The sequence below is a fragment of the Berghia stephanieae genome, chromosome 4, assembly GCF_034508935.2.
Source record: "Berghia stephanieae isolate SIO BIC M18660-M18661 chromosome 4, UCSD_Bste_1.3, whole genome shotgun sequence".
NCBI classification, from domain to species: domain Eukaryota; kingdom Metazoa; phylum Mollusca; class Gastropoda; order Nudibranchia; family Aeolidiidae; genus Berghia; species Berghia stephanieae.
Window position 1 is genome coordinate 93,884,994 of NC_088363.1, and position 14,856 is coordinate 93,899,849.

General features: G+C 35.3%; 1 protein-coding gene across 1 annotated transcript in view; it reads left to right on the plus strand.

Annotated features, from left to right (window-relative positions):
* LOC144971597 (vascular endothelial growth factor receptor kdr-like) overlaps positions 1–100 on the plus strand; it is a gene marked incomplete in the record, with an annotated part of 124,431 nt that extends 124,331 nt beyond the window's left edge. Inside the window, 1 exon segment of the mRNA XM_078912663.1 lies at positions 1–100.
* Between the last annotated feature and the right edge of the window lie 14,756 nt (positions 101–14,856).

Consider the following 14,856-nt stretch of genomic DNA (forward strand, 5'->3'; position numbering starts at 1 on the left):
CCCATTATACAAATGATATTGGAAATGCTGCTCCTACCACAAGTAGTCGAATCCCTCAACGATTCAACTCAACAAGTCACCAAAATGTCAAGACTAGTCAATCATCACCTACATCTCCATACCCCGAGGATTATCGTGCCACTGGATCAGGCAGATCGAAACCTTCATCAGGAGGAAATTCCTCTCTACCTGACAATACCAGTAACACTACTAGCACCACCACAACCAGCACTATAGCCACCACCACAACCAGTAACATCACTTCCCCTCCAACCACAAGCACACCAACCACCACCAATACAAGCACTCGCTTACAAATGCCAAGATTTTCTAAGCTGCCTTCTCTCAATGCCAGAATACCCAAATTTCACAGCAACACAAAAGTCTACAGTGCTGGAAACGGTGGTTCAAAGTCCAATGGAACAAAAGCCCCCTCCAATCCCTCCACATTATCATCAACACCATCATCCAGAACCCCACAGCAACCATCACAACTATCACAACCATCCCAACAGCAATCTGTTACTGCTTCTATGACTCCTGCAGCCTCCAATTCACGTCCCAATACAAACCCAACAGCAACTGTGTCCTCCCCTCCCACAACCCCCTCCACCCCTTCACCAGGAACCCAACCAAATACCTTGAGGATGAGACCAAACATAATCAGGGATGGAGTTATCCCCCCTAGATTTCTATCCATCACATCCAGTGGATACAACTCGGATGCAAGCCCCACAGAGTTGACACCACCACCGGATTACAGGATGCTGTTGGATGAAGTCAAGGAGAGTGACATTCTGGACTAGACCTTCGTCTAGTGTTATCTGACCACTAGTTCTCAAGAGCCCAATTTCATGACCAATGATCGCGTTTAAGCTTTGTTGTTTTCTTGGAAAAGTCTCAAGCATTCTACAATCTACAATTCATGACAGTGGATTTTATTGTTAGCTTAAACGTAAATTTCACTTTAAGTTGGTTCTCTGAAATCCTCCTCTTTACTTAGATATAACCATTTAAGTGGAAACTAAATTTTGTCTGTTGACTTCTCAAATTTTAAGTGTTTGATTTTAAAACACAATTTGTCAAATGCAGATTGAAATATGACCTGGTTTATACAGAGAGCTGGTTTTGGTTATTATAGTATTTTTTTCCTTTGCAAGAGATTGTCGTAACCCATTGTCATGAAATGGACTCTAAAATGTATATTTCTATATTAAGACTATTATTGTAACGATTATCCATAATTTGTTTATCATGTTACATAACATAAGACTGGATGGACCTAATCCAAATGTTGTAAGAATTTGTGGATCAAGGGAATTTGAATTGATTGACTTACAGATTTTGTCACAAGAACTATTCTGCTATACATTTACAAACACCTTTTAAAAAAAAAATTGGCTAGAATTTTATTTTCCTTTACATATTGATGAATTTAGATGGCCTTTAGTTTTTCAAAAATTATTAAAATTGATATTATGAAGAAGTCTTGGCTTTCACGAATCAAAACCATTCAACAATTTGTGAAATTTGGTAAAAATAAGAAAGATATGGCCAAATGAAAAAAAGCTGTTTTGTCAATGTGTAGCAAGACATGTCTTCGTACAAAAAGTTCAACTGAATTAATATCATAAATGAACCTATTTCATTCATGGACAAATCTGTAGGAGAACAACTGTGATATTTTTCCCTGCTTGTTCTTTCAATTATATTGAAGCATGCACCAAGTTTTTATTTAAAATGCCTCACCGTCTTGTCACTTTGCCTTTGTTTTAGTTGCAATTGTCCATTTTTGACCATTGTGAATACCATTTCATATTTGCATTTTTTTCATTTGGTGTCATAAGCAAAGCATTTCGGTCCAGTTCGTCGTGTTTTTCAGGAGAAATTGTGCTGGAGACAAAAAGTTTTGGTCTAAGGATTAAACTATGATACCCCAAACCTATTTCTTATATTTCTTAAAGCGTGATCGACATATTGAGTGGACTCAAGTTATGACCACTTCAAAACATTTCACATTCTCATCCTCTCAAACCGTTTACCTTTATCTTTAATAGTGATGTAGAAAATGCGGAGTTTGAAAAATAATGTAAGCAACAGAATCAAACAATAGAAACTCAACATTGGCCATGATAGTGCTTGATTCCACCAACCGTTTTTGGTTGTTAGATTATTTTTGTAAATGCAATACTTGCCTTTAAGTTACTCTTTTTTACACGCATGTCAATTTGTCTAATTTAAAATCTATATCAACTGTGACATGCAAGGTGAGTTTAAAGTCACCAGATCAGTTTTATAGTTCTGTCTAGAAATTTCTGAATTTTTTGACTAAGATCGATGCTTGTGACACTGAAATTATTTTTCCCACATAGGGATAATTCAAGCCTTCAAGCTTGCATAGACATTACTATGGCTACCACCCTACCTCATAACCACAATCAGTTTTTTCGTTTGTTGTTTTGGGGGTTTTTTTTCTTTCATTTTGTTTTGTTTTGTTTGTTGTTGTTTTTTTGGTCATTGCTTTTATTTATTTTTTATTCATTTATACAACTTGAGTTTTAAGGATAGCTGATACCAGGCCACAGTTAAGGTATGGAAAGAAAAGACACAACAGAATTATACTGAACTCTGTTGGAGTTTGTTTTGACCTGGGATGTGGTCTGTACGATAAACATCGTTTTTTTTTTAGCTGTATGAGTGTCAGACAAAACAACCATTTTTGACTGTCCTGTACATTTCACACAAGTGTTGAGATTTTCTTTTGAAATATAATAGCCCAACAGGAAATATTGTTTTTCTTTAGAAATGAAAATGAGACAGGATATCAAATTATGAACTTTCCCCGTTTTTATAATTTTATGTATTCAGGCTGAGATGATATTTGATGAATTTCAAGAAATAATAAGAATGTCTTTTAGATGGAGTCAAGTTTTTGTTGTTTTTTTTTTTCCAGAAAATTCATACCGAGCATAAATCACTTTTGCAAAAGAGTAATCTAGTGCCTAAATATATATTTATGTTTTATAATTTATGTACATCATGTAGAAATACCCGATTTATTTTAAGCTTTTAGAGTTCTTCCATGTGTGGAGGTGTCTTATCACGTCAGCAAAGCCATCTCGTTAATAACAGTCCCTGTCATTTTACGGCCTCGAAACTTTCATTCATATGACATTTTATATCATTTCATTATCCGTGCCATTACCTACATTTTATAACTTGTTCAAAAACCTGACACTGATATGATCTTAGAATTGTGTAAGTGCTGCAAAACTCCTAATAATAGTCTTCAAAAAGTTTGTCTAGATATAAGGCAATCATAAAACGGTTTAATTAATATCATAACGTTATCAACACTTTTCAAATGTTACAATAGTTCACACAATATTTTCCTTTTTTTTTACATTATTTATGTGTTGGGTTGCTGTAATATTTTTTGTGCTCAATAGTGTTATTTGTTATTTATTGTATTTTATGAAAAGTGATAGGTCAGAAACAGTATTATTATTTTATTAAAAAATAGCTGACTTCCATTGACTTTATGCCCAATTCTTATAGGATATTGAGAAATCTGTGTTTCCTGCCAAAGTGTGAGCTCAAGGACCTTGTCTAGTAAAGTGAGACAGACATGTTTGTTTCTACTGCGTAACAGACGTCATATTCCTGATACTTTAGCACAACAAGGTCATCATCACACCTCAGCACGGTTTTCCCCAATACGACAATTGAAGCAATGGAAATTATATCAATCTTTACAAGCTGAAATGATGAAAAAAGTGTCTTTTTGGATCTTGAACTCAATACATAAATTGCTAAAAGGCTCTTGAGTGTCTGCCAGTGTAGGTTTGCAAAGATGATTGGAATGGAAAATTCTGTCACTCAATTAAAGTTTTGAAAGAACTCACTACATACAAGTGTTTACTCTATTGTTGGGCAGGCTTTTACACTGAGTGATTGTTCAGGGAAAAAAGGTTAATTTGTCCGTACTTGTGGTTTTTTTTTAGTATACAAATTTTAAATTGTGATAGCTACTTGCGTGATGGATGTTATCTCATTTTGTTCAGCAAAATACACATTTCTTGTAATCCTCTTTTGTATTTGTGGCTTCATTTTTTTGTCTATTTATAATAAGGAAGTTTATACTTATAAAGATGATCTTATATTGATGATGATGAATAGCATTCAAATTATTTTAACAGATAATCAAACTTTTAACAGTCTGTCAGTCCCATGTTCGTGTTATACCGTATTTTATATATCTATATCTATTTAAATCATGTATTACAATGCTGCTGTATATTTCAAATATCAAATGATCTTGCTGGTTGGGGTTCCCAGACCTCCCATAGTGGATAAGGAGGCACTTATTGTGTCTTCTATACCCCAATATCTGTTTTATAGCATGTTTTCTGTCTTTGTCGTGGAATGAGATTACTTGGTTTTGCCCTGGCCCTCTGGGTGGGGTTCCTGACCTCCCATAGTCGGCAGGGGGATACTTACTACGCTTCTATTCCCCTATATATGTTTTCCAACATGCTGTCGGTCTTTGCTTGGAATGAGATGACTTGGTTTTGTCCTGGCCCTCTGGGTGGGGTTCCTGACCTCCCATAGTCGGCAGGGAGATACTTACTACGGCTTCTATTCCCCTATATATGTGTTCCAACATGCTGTCGGTCTTTGCTTGGAATGAGATGACTTGGTTTTATCCTGGCCCTCTGGGTGGGGTTCCTGACCTCCCATAGTCGGCAGGGAGAAACTTACTACGGCTTCTATTCCCCTATATATGTTTTCCAACATGCTGTCGGTCTTTGCTTGGAATGAGATGACTTGGTTTTGTCCTGGCCCTCTGGGTGGGGTTCCTGACCTCCCATAGTCGGCAGGGAGATACTTACTACGGCTTCTATCCCCCTATATATGTTTTCCAACATGCTGTCGGTCTTTGCTTGGAATGAGATGACTTCGTTTTGTCCTGGCCAGACAAAATTTTAATTTCTATGGTCACTCATGACTAAACTTTGCCCAGACACGTTTCATAGGTCCATCCATCCATCCATCATATTTCAAACCTTTGTTCTTGTGAGTCCTTACATTTTTTTCTCCTGAAGAACGATTGGCTCTCTAGGATCTTGACCATTCAACAATTGGTCGTTCTGTAGCTCATGTGTGTCAATAGACAGCTGTCAACTCAAGCCTTGAGTTACAGGAAGTGTTTGATGACGGTTGTATCATGGTTGCATCACTCCCACCACCCTTATGAATTTATCAAGACTGATAGGTTAAAAGGCCGATTATGTTCTACTTACATTTGAAACAAAATATATCACCGATCTCGTCCCATTGAGATATAAACAAAGATATAGATATCAGTACAATACATAAAAATGTTGCTAAAAAATGCTATAATAAACAAAACCAATTTTTAGACAATTTTGCTCATAAAACAGTTTTGGGTTTTCAACCGATTTGTCTAATAAAGACAGATGTTCTTCTTTTTCCAAACTGATTTCAACAATGTGACTTTCAAATTCCTCACAATTATATTTGTTACTTTTATTGCTATAACTTGCCCCACATCCAAAGTCATAATGATTTTCAAGTGCCATACTGTTAATTTTCCATCCAAAACTCTATAGATGTTTTATTTGCTGCTTGTGTCAGGTCTGTATAAGCTGTGGTCTCTGTCCAAGAAGATTATGTCTTAGATGGAGCTCCCTATAATGGGTCGCTATATTTCTTGGTACTTGTACACACTAGGTGGGGTTCCTCACCTCCCATAGAAGGCAGGGAGGCACTTACTGTGTCTTCTATCCCCCTATATCCGTTTTCCATCTTGCTTTCTGTCTTTGTCTTGGAATGAGATTACTTGGTTTTGTCCTGGTCCCGGCCAGACACCCGGCTGAGAGGAAAACAGTCAAATGTATAGTTATTGATTTGGGAGATGATATTTTTTTCCTTGTAAATCATCTCTCTGTCATGCACTGTATTATGTTTTGTTTACATATTATATATGATTTGTAAAACATTTGAGTGTAATCCTCTTAGTAGGGACCTGTGCTTGTGTCTGGATGAGACTTTTAGGTGATCTCAAACTAAGTACTTTGATAGTGTGCTCTTGGAATCTACATCTGTTTCCTATTTGTTCCCAATTCCCCTCTGTCTTACCTTTTCTTGGGTGATTTAATTGTAATTCTAGAACTTATTACTATCCCATTTTCTTCCTTTTTACTGGCGCTGATATAACCTAAAAAAAAAAAACCTAAAAAAAACATGCATAATAATAATAGATGACATTTGTATAGCGCATTTTCAAAATTATATGCGCTTTACATTGGTTGAAAAATAAAGTGCATCTCTTGTGCCACAACCCACAACCTCCCCCCCCCCCCGCCCTCCCCTACACACATACATACACACACACACACACACGCAGATTCACTATTGAATATTCACACATTGGGTCATAACCATAAAGTATCACTCATATTAAAAATAGGCAGAGGTGAAAAGGAAATGTTTTAGTTTCGATTTAAAAGAATTAAAAGTTGTTTGGTTCCTGATGGTTCTAGGGATGGAATTCCAATCACGGGGTCCCATGACAGAAAAGGTTCGCCCGCCAAAACAATTGTATTAAAAAAGAGGAACCAAAAGTTTTGTTTATCAGTAATCTGGGAGGTGTAGTATAAGGATGTAATGTTTTTGGTTTTTTTTTAACAAGACAGGGGCTTCATCATTTAAACATTTAAAACATATTGCGATTTTGTAATTTAATCTCTCTCTGATTGGAGCCAGTGCAGTTTGTAGAGAATTGGGGATTGGGACATAGGAGCTTTTCTTAAAATTAATTTTGCGGCACTGTTCTGAATGACTTGAAGACGAGAGATTTTATCTGGACTTACACCTAAAAGAAGGGAATTTCAGTAATCAATACGTGATTAAATAAACGTGGTAACAAGCTGACTGGCTACTTCAACAGACAGATAATCTCTGATAGTGGTAATTTTCTTTAGATAAATATTTAACATTTTACCAAGGTTATCAATTTGTGTCTGCACGAATAAATTGTTAGTGAAAAAGGCACCAAGGTTTTTAACTTTAACACAATAATATTTTAGGAAAACCAGTGAAAACATTTTATTCTCAAATATATATTTTACCAAAATGAAGCACATCACATGTGTCCTAAAGTGACCTTAAATGTAATTAAAAGTGAAAAAGAAGCTTTTTTGGGTTTGATGAAGATTGGAAAGTTTTCAATCAATAATATATTTCTTCTGCTGTCTGTGGCAAGTCAGATAAGACATATGAAGTTTTTAAAAAAATGATATCCGTGACTTCACCTGATTGTAATCAGCAATGTGCCATTTTAGTTTTAGATACAAAACTTTTCAGGCATTTTGGAAAAATGGACACTATTTTAGATCCTAATTCAATTGTTTACTCTTCAAAGAGACATCTATTTGACTGTAAACATTCACTGTTTGTTTTATTTGACAGCATTTGAGAAGTCTTAAAGCTTAACCTTTAATTAGTAGGATTGATGGATGGTGGGGGGGGGGTGTCCTGGTAGCACAATTTCTAAAACACTGGATGCAACTCGTATGCAAATGAGCTGGTTTTTAATTTGGGTTTGATTGGAATTTTCACTCCACAGGGTATTTAGTTGTTTAAATCTGATGGGAGAACTTTGGGATAGACTTAGGAATTGATCTAAAGTATGACAAACAATGATTGTTACAGTCACTTTAAATCAACTCATGGATCTACTGATGTAATATTTATTGTCCTGCTATTTAGTCATCACCATTTTTTGTTTCATTCGCTTTTTAGGAAAGCTTTCTTTGAAAACTTTAGTTGTAGAGTTTTTATAGTTTTTAAAAATTTATTTTTGATTATTTTTTAAATCCACATTATAAATTTTCTAGAGATCTACACTTTTTGTGGTACTTACTATCGTCATCTGGTATTTCATATGAAAGAAACACTGTATAACGTTTTATTGTCAGTATTATATTTTTTATTTATTTATTTATATTTTCTTAACCATGTAGTTTTGATCATTTACAGACTGGCTTACTTTTTATTATTAGCATTGTTTTATGGCTTTTCCTGTCATGTAATATATATATATATATATATATATATATATATATATATATATATATATATATATATATATATTTTTTTTTTTTTTTTTTAAAATATATATATATATATATATATATATATATATATATATATATATATATATATATATATATATATATATATATATATATATATATATATATATATATATATATATATAAATATAAATTTTCCTCAATATATATAAATAAATTCACTCAGGTATTTTTAGGTGAACCAATCGTTTCCATCTACTCCATTTCATCAGTCGGCCTTTATCCTTAGAATGGTTTTTCTTTCTCCAAAACTTAAAACGGGCAAATCAGTTAGTAGACAATTTGGAGGAGTGAAGCAAGGATCAGTGTATTTTTAGAAACCCTTTCTCTCCTCCATGTGCTCACATACTACTACGTCTTTTGAACTCCAAATGATTCTCTCTTTCATTCATTCACATGCACACATATAAACATACACAAACACACACACACATACATATAAACATACTCACACACACATAGACGCCAGTGTGCAACCCAACATCACAGTCACTGACATTCTTTCACAACACATTCATATCCCCCTCCCATTTCTTCCATCTTCATGTACCTATTTCAGGCTTGAGAGAGTGAAAGAAGATTTAAAGTGAACAAAAATTTGACTTAAAAACGCAAAACCCTAATTAGATTTCAGACTTTGGGATTTGCTCATCTACTACTATAAATGTCTTGAATGCAAAATAATATCTCTCTGTGCACAAGTATAAAGCGCTGTCTTACGACGTTAAAAATCTATAAATAGACACTAGACATTGAGTTCAAATTTTATTCATCAATACTTGAATTTTAAATTTTGTGTTGATCAACCTTATCACCCCGTTCATTGAACGGGCACCTATGCTTGTATATATATATATATATATATAAATTGTCATAATCAAAATCTATTTTAATAAGCCTTAATACCACTGCCTTTTTGAAACAATAAACGCAACAGTTCCCTGATCATGATTTACAATTATATATATTTTGAAATTATATGGTTGTTTATAACATAATTTAGTTGCGTTGTTTAATTTACCAACTACTACATGTTGGCTATATATAGTTTACAAATGCTCATTAGTAGATTGGTTCATCTGGCCATTTTAACAATTATTTAGAACACAGTATTACACTCAGTATTGCGCAAGTCATGTGAGTGAATTAGAATTATTTTTCTTTGTATTATTTTCAAAGTATGTACACTTACACAGAATTGGATCTGAGGAGCTAGTGTTCAGGTATAACTTTTTACCGAAAGATAGAGGCACATTCAAGCTAAATACATGAATATATTGCTCTTGGAGTCTGTTCATGTTCACTGTTTGAACTCCTTTCCATTCTCTCTGTTCCTGTTCACTGTTTGAACTGTATTCTATTACTATTAACTGGTTCAGGCGCTGTGAAACACATGAAAAAAAAAAAAAATTCTGAACTGACCGTTGAAGATATTGTTTAATTCATGACGTCAGATGTATAACGATTAAAGATGAAAGTATCCACTATTTAATTCAACTGATATTTTCAGGGGGAATAGATTGATAGGTGACTCTTAACATTGTTTGTGAAATTGAGATTATCTTCATTCATATATAGATAAATTGGAATCAAGCTAGTCTCGGTCTCCAATGCCAAGACTTCCACACTGCTTTTGTAAATATCAATGTAAGATAGAAAGAAAGAAAAACAAATGAAGAGAAATGTATTCAATGTTAATTTGTGACCCCCCTCCCCCACCCCCGCCTCCATATGAAATTGCCAGGATTAGAATCAGGGTCTGAACCCTCATGAGTGAAATCAAAATGATCCCGATGATCTGAATTGTTTTTCCATGCGCTGGAATCATTGGCCACCATGAAAAATGTCTTCAAAATGATCCGCATATTTTAGACTTGCAACAATTTGATTGGTCTATCTGATCAGCATTACCCATAAGTTTTGTTGCTTTAAAAAATTTTTTTTTTACATTTTCACAGAAAGATCTTATGGCTGAGCAGTCACAAACCAATTGACTGCTGAATGAGGTGAGCAGAAAGTTGGGAATACATCGTCCCAACAATGCATGGAGTTTTTCATTTAATCGGAACTAAAAACTCGTATCTCGAACTTCGCTGCTCTGTGTCTGTGTGTGTGTGTGTGTTGTGTATATATGTGTGTATGTGTGTTTGTGTGGCCTGATTCATATCGACTTACAAACCATTTTGGGGCAGGAAATCAAAGAATATGAATATATATTTTGTATACTTACCATTTCATGTAAAGTTCACACCCTCATGTTATATGATTATCTAGCTAAGTATAAATAGCACATCAAACCATCATTCTTGCAATTTCTATTTGTAGTATAAATATAATGTATTGCTACTGAGGATATTTATTATCTTTTTAAAATATAACATCTATTTAGTTGCACATATTTTATCTATACCATTGAAACCTGCTGAGAGAAGAGAGAGAGAGAGAGAGAGAGAGAGAGAGAGAGAGAGAGAGAGAGAGAGAGAGAGAGAGAGAGAGAGAGAGAGAGAGAGAGATCACAAACATATATATCATTATTAATTTAAATTATTTTATTCTTTCATTTTCTTTGATTTTTAAGACGCACTGCGAGTATTGTGTGCGAATAATAGTATTTATTTTATAGTTTCCATGATTATTGAAATTAGGAAGAAAATATTGGACTTCCGATGATTATTTTTATTTAACTCTTGAGTTGGCAAAACTGAAATTATTCCTTTTTTTATAGAAATCTTTTTCTTTTTCTTGCCGGACTTCCATTTACATTGACGGTATTCAATTTAATTGCTGCTGTTGTTTAGATTTAATTTCGTTTTATTTGGTTTATAGCCTATTGGTTAAATGAATCAAACTGATATTTCATGCTAAAATAAAATCATAAACAAACCTTTTAAAGCGTTTTCTTTCTTTCTTCTTCTTTTTTTTTTTTTCTATCAAAGAACTTAGTTTGAGATCACCTAAAAGTTTAATCCAGACACAAGCACAGGTCCCTACTAAGATGAATACACTGAAATGTTTACAAATCATAAATAATATGTAAACAAAAAATAACACGGCGCATAACAGAGATGATTTACAATGAAAAAATATCTCCCAACACTATCTATACTAGCGGGCAGGGAGGTACTTACTGTGTCTTCTATCCCCTTATATCTGTTTTCCAACATGCTTTGTCTTTGTCTTGGAGTGAGATTGCTTGGTTTTGTCCTAACCTTGGTCGGAGTCCTTGGCTGAGAGGGAAACAGTTGAATGTATAGTTATTGCTTTGGGAGATGATATTTTTTTCCTTGTAAATCATCTCTCTGTTATGTACTGTATTATGTTTTATTTATATGTTATATTTGATTTGTTAACATTTGAGTGTATTCCTCTTAGTCGGGACCTGTGCTGCTTGTGTCTGGATGAGACTTTTAGGTGATATTAAACTAAGTACTTTGATGGTGTGCTCTTGGAATCTACATCTGTTTCCTATTTGAACAAATTCCCCTTTGTCTTACCTTATCTTGGGTGCTTTAATTGAATTCTATAACTTTTTACTATCCCATTTCTTCCTTTTTACTGGCGCTGATATGACCTTAATGTGTTGCAAGCGCCGTAAAACCCTCAAACACAAACAACAAAAACAAACTATCTATACATTTGACTGTTTGAATGTGAGGTAATATGTAAAATGCTTTATCTAATTACACAGCTCCCGAGTTTTGGTAAATTGCAGCCCACCCAGACTCAACATTGATTATGTGCGGCTATGTGGTCTTGTGGTATGACACTCGCTTTCGGATCAGAAGGTTCTGGGTTTGAGATAGTTGGCGCATAGTTGAGTCTTTGGAAAAGGCTCTTTACTTACATTCTCTCACCGTACTCAGTAGGTGTAAAATGAGTACCTGGCTGTTAAAAGCGTTGTCTCTGTCTGAAAATGTCCACCATCAGCGGACGAGAAGAAAGCCAGGGACATTCTACACAAGGAGATCCAGGACAAGGCAAAGTCACCCGACCCGGTCATCAAATTGACGGGTGATTTTCATCACTGAAGAAACTTTTCGTTTCCTGTATTCACACACGAGACAAGACACTGGATGTGTTCTTTTATAAATATTGTAATTAATTGTTATAAGTGTTTGTCTCGGACCAGTGTATGCTTTTGTTACTCCCCGAGTACTGCCCTGTGTTTAAAAGAACGAAACCAATAAAAAGAAATGTGTCCAAGTTTGGGATGTAGAAGTGTGTGAAAGGTTGCGTAGATGTTTTGACAGTACTGAGTGGAGTGTTTTTATCGACTCTTGTGATAACATGGATGAGTTGAATGACTGTGTGACTGAGTATGTCAAGTTTTGTGAGGAGATTGTATGTCCAAAAAAAGAATTAATCCTCTACCCCAATAATGGGTAAGCACATTAAGCACATTAAAGATGGCCGCCATGGATGGGAGCTGTGTCTGAATGCTCTACAAATAGTTATAATAATTGATTTCTGAGACTGGATAGTTGTGTTTTAGTATTGAAATTCAAGCCCATGTGTTGATCCATATCTGGGGCTATTCCATTGTGCGCTTTTGGAAGTACCATTGGTGGATAGAATCTTAGTAGTGAGACTTGGACTGAGTGTAAAAAGTAAACAAGATAGATTTGAATTTTCAAAATGGCTGACTTAAACATTCAACTGTGAAAGCGTATAGTATACAAGACTTCAAACTCATTAGTGATTTTAGGAACTGTGTGGGTTTTTGAAAGGAATTTATTTTGAGAATAGATACTGTGAGACTTGGACTGATTGTAAACAAGATAGATTTAAATTTTCAAAATGGCTGACATAAACATTGAACTGTGAAAGCGTATAGTATACAAGACTTCAAACTCATTAGTGATTTTAGGAACTGTGTGGGTTTTTGAAAGGAATTTATTTGAGAATACTGTGAGTACATTTGGACTTGTGTGTCAGATTGATCAGCGGACTGCCTGTACTCCAAGTCCAAGATGAGTGCTAGCCCTAAGACAAGAAGTGGAAGCAGAAGTGGCAGTGAGAATCGCAATCACATTAAACCTTCCAAGGACAGCAATGGAGTTGATTTGAAAGTGGAACCTGTCAAAAGTAAACAAGCTTCTGACAATGAGACTGACTTTCATATATGTATCCTGTGCGATAAAAAATTTACAGAGCAATCAGATAGCCTTTTGCAGTGTGATAGATGTGATGGTTGGGCATGTACTGGTTGTCTGAACATGTCGCCCGAGACGTACTGTGCCATTGCAAGGCCAGACCTTCGATGGTTCTGTGAATATTGTGTGCAACCAGCGCTGCTCTCAGTAAAAACAGATAAAGCCATTGAGGATAAGTGCAGTGAATTTCTTGGAGCTGTAGAAGCTAGAATTTCAAATATTGAATCTGAACTCACACACAAAGCTTCAATAGTGGATCTCAAAAAGTTGGAAAATAATGTGAAGTCACTGGAGGAGAAAATAGGCAAGCTATCAAGCACGCAAAATGAAGTTGAAACAAAGATTGGTGAACCCACTGCAATTTAGCGTCTGACGGTGTCAATGAACGTGAAGCACGAAAAAACAATCTAATTGTGTTCAATGTTCAGGTTCACAAATGTGATGATCCTGAAGCTCGCAAGGAGGCGGATGCCAAATATTTTCAGAAGCTTTGTAGACAGGGTCTAGAGATTGAGACAGGAGTTGAGTACAGGAAGATTGTCAGATTAGGGAAAAAGAATGACGATAATAGACCTATGAAGATCATATTAATTAACAGTGATCAAGTATCACAAATCCTAAAAGCAGCGAAGAACCTTGGATCAAAGCCTGAGTTTAAACAAATTAGTATTGGACGTGATCGTACCCATTTAGAAAGAGAAGAATCGCGAGCTCTTGTCAAGCTAAAACAACAGAAGCAAGCCGAATCAGACAGAAACGGGGAGAAGGCCAAATGGGTCATAAGACATATGAGAATAGTAAACGCCTTCAGGGATACACCAACAGCGGTTATCCTCAACCCGGGCAAGGTCAGGATGGAATAGGACGTCCAAAATCAATGCTAAAATGCATGTGTACAAATGTAGATACTTTGTTAAACAAGCGTTTAGAGTTGTCTCATTTTCTTTTACATGAGCAGCCAGATATTTTCTTTGTATCAGAAGTTTTACCAAAACATTTTAAGTGGGCTGTACAGAAAGCTGAAGTTGACATGGATGGTTATTGTTCATTATTGTTTTGACAACCAAATTAACGGCCACAGGGGTATCATCATTTATGTGAAAGAGGAGATAGGTGCACAAGAAATCACCCTGACACCTGACCAAAAGTTAGCTAATGAGAGTGTTTGGATCGAAGTGAAATGAGTAGAAAAGTGCCAGAAGACAATAGAGAATAAAAAATTTTTTTCGCGGCGGTGGTGGGGTTTGAACCTGCGACCTTATTGGTACGACAACTCCGCCTGGCAGGTGAGAGCGTGGCTCTACCGTGTGAGCTATCCACGAACACAAAATATTCGTTTCAAACCCAAAGTCATTTCTAGATCCCTCTCTCACCCACTTCTTGAGATCGCCGATTCGTTCGCCACCATCGCGAAGTAATTTTGACCAGCAGTTAAGCTTAATAGCCAATATTCTCATCACAAACATATAACATAGAAACGATTGAGACATTGAGTATGCTCCGGTGTATGGGGGACTACGACG